Raw genomic sequence first — 6347 nt, forward strand, 5'->3', positions numbered from 1 at the left:
ACGCTAATTGCCGTTCGAAAGGCAGGGACTCAACCGCCAACCGTATCCTGATTCGTATCTTCCAGGAACTTGCAGTAATGCCTCTTCTCCGACCTACGTGCGGATTCCAAGGGTAGGATTTACAGTAGAATTTTACAGTCCACCCAATTCCTCCGCTCTCTCAAAAAGAGACAGGATTTTTCCCCAGGACGCAGCGTGCAGTCAACCCGCCCCAAACCCGACGGGGTCAGGCGGCACTAATGCTGGACACACGGCAAAGGGGCTAGATCAAGTGACAGTGCCGTCAGGCTAGAAAAATGAAAGTTATTCGTAAACCTGATGAGTCGATGAGATGAGATTGAACACAATGTCTCTAAGAGCTCTGAATCTTGGACGACGGAAAACAATTCTTGGGATACGTGACGATTTTCCGGTGTGGGTAATACAATAATCATTGAACAATAAATAAAACAAAATTAAAATATCATAATTACATGAACTTACGCAAATCAAGGATTGAAAAGGGTTTATTTCCCTTAGCTGCCCAAAAACTTTCGAAAGATTGTGCACAATAAGTCCTTATGCCTAGGTTTTCGAATACAGATAGGAGCCCTTGGGGCGAAACTGGCATTGAACCGGGTACTTCCAGATTCAAAATGAAGCAAATCATTTACCACACTAGCCTCTTGCTGATTATATGATATACATGGCACTACAAGGCCCACGGGCAAGAAAATAGCGCGAAAACCAGTTGTGGGTCAAATGACCCCTAGCCGTCCTTCTAGGTATAACACGTCATAAAAATTTAAAACAAAACATTATTGTTGAATTTTCACTAATTTATCAAAATATAGACCAAAATGAACAAAGTCAAAAAGTTTCAAAATTAAAAAAAATATTTTAATAAGAGAAAAATAAATTTGAATTCTGAAAATGGGTCAAATGACCCCTGCCGTCCTTCTAGTGTTAAGTAATGCAAATGCGTGAAAATAGTTAAAAACTCAGAATGAGCGGATCAAAAATTATGGAAATTCACCTTCGCAACATATATATAATCGTGATAATAAGAGCGTTTAATTAATTTTGGCCAGCTTTTTTCGAATCAGAACCACTGTGAGCCGGTGCCTTTTTCTAATGCAATCGCTGCTTACAGTTTTTCACGAACAACACGCAGGGATTTCGGATTTGTTCTTTTGAAATATCCCGCTTTCTGACGTACATTCTCCTGCTGCAGCTGGGCTGTAAGATGAAGTTTTAAGAGGGACATGTAGGTGGCAGCAGGAGGCTGTGTGGCGTCACATGAGTTCTCTTTGTGCCTAATTGTTATCAATTTTGGATGGTTTGAGATTGTGATATTTTTCAGCATCTCTTGCAGCGTATTGGCATCTGGGCCTCTTAAAAATATTATACACGTTCCCTTCGGAAAGTCATTGCCTAAAAATGTGAGCGTTTTTCTCAAATGTTGTGGTAATTACTATGATAAGTACATGGATAAATGGTAGTTAGAGTCGCAACTAGTTAAAGGGGTTACTTATTTAGTAGGTAGGAACAGTGGTTTTTTGTAGAAACTAGCAAATAGTATTGTTGCTGGGTGAGAGGACAATCCTCATCTCCCTTAAAATATATCAGACGTAGCTAGTGTAATGAGAGCAATTGTTAGCTGAATATATATATTTCTGCTTCATTGAAAGGGAGTCATGCTACTTGTTTAGCTCACATAAGACGTCGCTGAGATGTGCTGAAGCTAATTTTTATCTTTTCTACGCTCAACAGTGTGTTCGAAATGAGTTTTGGATCCCGCGAACCTGCATTTGTAGGCTGCATAATCCACCGGAATCCACTTTTACAGATGAAGCCATGCCCAAAATTTGCTAAGAAATAAATATAGCACAAATTTTAAGTTACAATTCTAACAATGATAAAATGTTTTCACTAAGAGGGAATATTTAAAACCAAATCCTTGTCCCGATTGTTGGCGGATGGACAGGTGAGATCTAGTAACCGATATGCGAGTTACGCGTCCAATAATGTTCGGAGAGCGCAAGAACATAGTCATGCATATTACGGAGAATACAGCTCCAGCTAACTTTCGAAAGGCTTTTTCTCAGAAATGGTAAATCTTAGTGAAAAAAGTAGAATGACGATTTTGTGGGTAATTTTCTGACCCACAATTTTGGTCTGAGCAATTTTTATCATAAAAGTAACCGTTTGGCCAAAAAATGCAAAAAAACCATTTTTGTGACCTCTGACCTTGAATAAAATTTTTAGCACACACGGGATCTATGGGGACTTTCCAGTATTTCCTCAGAGTGGTATCCTTAAGGCTCATGGAAATTTTCAGCTTTTTGAGAATTTATGCAAGGGTCAATGTCTATTTTGACCGGCTAAATATGCCACTCTTCTACCTGAAGCGTATAAATTGCAATTGCTGACATCATTGTGATTGTGCATTGCCAATTGCGTTCAATCTTAAGCATAAAAATTAAGCTTCAGAATTACCGTGACATCAATATACCCCCTTAACCATACGGATATGATCATACTATTAATTCAATGAATGCATTACTATTTCTTTAATTTAGGTTATTGAGTATGATGACACGGAGATTAGTTATCGAAAAATGGGCTGCTATTTCTCCTCTCACTTCAATTTAGAGCCTTCATAAATAAGATATGAATAGGATTTCCATTGTTTTAGGTGCTAATAAGGCAGTGAAATAAGGAATGTTCGGAAAATCAAATTAATTTTATTTAACATACTCAAAACCACCCCTGATATATGGGCTAAAAATGTACAATTAACATGATGCGTGTTAAATAACCTCATACTGATTAATAGGGATGGTCGGATCGGATACTTCGGATCCAAATATTCGCGGATATTGCCCTTCATCGGATACATCGGATCCAAAGTCGCGGAAGACATCGGAACTGGATACGAAATTTTAAATAATGGCTTCAGTGAATGCAACGCCCAATAAGGGTTGAAAGAGTTCCGATTCTCTCTTCGAATGCGCCGTCGCATGCGATTCTTGTCTTACGCCACTGGTCAGTGGTTTATCCGAAGAACTTTCCTATTTTCATTTCCAAACCCTAGGCTAACAGTTTAGGTCCTGGGCATGTAAAGATGTTTAAAAAAATACCACTTGAAAGCCTATAAAAATGATTTCTTATTTATAAAAATAATAAAATGTGTATGAAAATCTAAAAAGCATTCCTTCGATTGTACGTACCCAGAATAAAATTGAATAATTACTTCGTTTGATAGCAGGAATTGCGGGAAAACGCATATGGATCCGAAAATATCCGATCCGAAAGATCCGGCACCGAAAATCAAGGATCCGATCCGAATCCGGATCCAAAAAAAATCCTGGATCCGTACATCCCTACTGATTACAATATCGCTCTTAAGGAAATCCGTCACTGAAATTGTCAACGAGAATACCATCCACCGATTGTCCGCGCCGAAGGCGCGTTTACTCCGCTGTACCGATGAGAACAAACTCACCACAACCAGCCAGTTTACAAAAGAAATTAATTAATTGGCGCATATGTATCGTTGTCAGTGTAAGTGAATTGTTATGAGAAAAAGAAAAGAAATAATTATTTGACGATTTGCTTTAATAAATCGTAATATATATATATATATATATATATTTTTTTTTCTTTTGCTGTGGAATCAGCAAAGGATTTATTTACAATTTTTTTATTATTTTTTTTCTTTTAAATGATTAATGTTTTTTTTAATTATTTGCATCACATATGGAATTCCATATTCAAGTTAACCATTAAAAACCTACATTTATTATTAACTTATAACTGGAGCGTTTAAGGCTTTTTTCACTCATGGCCCAACTCAAACAGACTTTTAATTTTGTGCTTGCGCAGCCGTAGCAATTTATAATTCGCTCTACTCTATTCCATCTATTCATGTCACCATAAGTTGTGAAAATACCATTTGGCGCCTTTGGATGTGTAGATTTCATCTTTTGGCACTGCGTGGCGCTCCACGACGGCTGGCTGCTTTTCCGTTTTCCACGCTCACGCGCTCCAACGGGAGTCTGGAGAACTAAAGTTCAGCATTAGATCAATAGCGAGGACCTCCAATCCAATCATTGAAGATAGCGCCAGTTCCCAAATTCGAATCGTATGCTTTGAACTTTTTAATTTCTGTATCCTTTAAGGGGACAATACTGAAAGTCCTACGTTTCCACTCTCTAATAATTTGTTTTCGTATACATCTGAGAAAAAATGAAACCAAAATTTTCTCAATCCGTGGAATTTTATCTTTTTTAAGAAAATAGGTCATTCGACCAATATTAAACAAACGTTTCTCCTTCAGGGTTTCAGATTTTGATGACCATTACTGTTTTTATGAATAGAATGAATGATAGTAGGCCTTGTTGTGAATTTAAGAGGGAAGCACATGAAGAATGGTGACAATGCCCTATGCATACCATCTTTCATCGGTAAAATAACTACCTTTAGATTTCGCTTTCGTTAAAGTATTCTACCGATTGAGGTAGGTTTCCATGGAGTACTTGAGAAGAATTCCGTGAGTCTTCCCCGCCATCATGCACTTCCCTCTTCAATTCACAATAAGGCCTACTCCCTTTAATTCTTTCTAAAAATTCTATTATTTACCTTATTCTCCTTCGTTTGCCCAACATTCTATAAGAGTGAAAATTAAACAATGAGAATTAGTATACAAAATCTAATTGCCAAAGTTGAAATGAAATATTTACCAAAATTAATCTATCGATAAATAGAAATATATTTCCTTAACTTAAAGCAGTTTATTTCTGTCATCGCCATAATATTAAAGTCATTGTGACACATTGCCATCTTTATATATTTGTACATGTTGAAAAAGTAGCCTGAAAAATGCAACGCAGACTGTGCACATATTTCAAGCAGTTTTTACCGCCCTTGAAAGTCTTCACAAAACATTTTTTTGTCATAAATAGATCACAATGGATAGTTGAGTCGCATTTATCCTGAGCCAAGAGTTTATTTGAAAGTTTTCGACAACACTACAGAAATATATATTGAGAATATTTCACTTGTTGAATACTTTTTGACCGAAATAGGAAACAAAAGAATATCATTGGTTAGCCTTCCTGTGATTTGTGGCGTTACATCCATAAAAGAATCTTACGATTAGTGATAAAATGGTAGGCATGAATCCACTTTCACATTATAGATTGCGGGAAAACGCGAGAAGCTTGTACTCGAGAAAGACACCTTAGCGTCGAAACGCGTAGTACTTAACAGCAAATTATTTCTGTGAAAATTTACAGTGTGTGTTTATATTCATTGATAGTTTATAATTGAAGGTATTCGTCAAATTTGTATGGCCAGGACCAGTTATAACATCAGTAAAATACGTATAATACAAACCCATTCTTTCTATTCTTAATGGAGGAGTCGGAACGCCGGAGAAGAATGAAATTTGTTTACGAAAACCCATCAAGGAGTTACTATAAATTTCTTTTTGGAAATGCAAGTTAAATTTCTCTATACTATAAAATATAATGTTGGGCCAACTGTGAGATGGAGTATTTTTAGAAAAGTAAATTACCAAATCTTTAAACGGTTATGTTCAACAACTATAAAAAGGGAATTCGATAACAGTTACACATTCAGTCAGATAACACTCGGTATCTAACGCAAAGTATTAGTATTAACTTGAGGCAAAACTCAAGACTCTTTTACAATTTGGTATTGAAAGGGGACGTATTATATGAACCAAGGCACTTCATTTGGCCATACTGAGAAAAATCAAACTACGGATAAAACGAACATATCATTTTATAATATGTTTAACGCACACTTAATTTCCTTTTGTTCACAATATACATTAATAAACTCTGCTCCCGGATTAGAGTTGATAAAGACGTTTATTTACTGACGACGATGTCGTCTATCGTGAAATTAGTTACCGCCTTGAATTTGAAATTCTCTCATCGGATTTAAACAACGTTCATTTGTAGAGCCAAGTGTGGGGACTCAAACTTAATCTGAGAAAATGTACGGTGGTACATTTCTTGCGGAGTTCGTCCAACTATAACCAGGTTTATGCGGTGGATAGTATTACCATAAAGGCAACAGACGATGTGAAGTACCTGGGAGTTACGATAACTTCGAATCTCTCGTGGGGAACTCATTTAAGTAATATTTGCGGCGTATACATGAAGAAATTAGGAACTGTCAAGCGTATTTTGAGAAGAATTTTGGATATGAGAGTAAAAGAAAGGTGATATTTCGCACTCGTCCAACCATGTAGCGAGCACATGAGATCCGGTGCAGAAAGACTTAATCCGTGAACTGAATACTAAGTCCAGTTGGGAATATGTACAAAATGACTA

Source organism: Ischnura elegans, chromosome 10 (assembly GCF_921293095.1).
Source record: "Ischnura elegans chromosome 10, ioIscEleg1.1, whole genome shotgun sequence".
NCBI classification, from domain to species: Eukaryota; Metazoa; Arthropoda; class Insecta; order Odonata; family Coenagrionidae; genus Ischnura; species Ischnura elegans.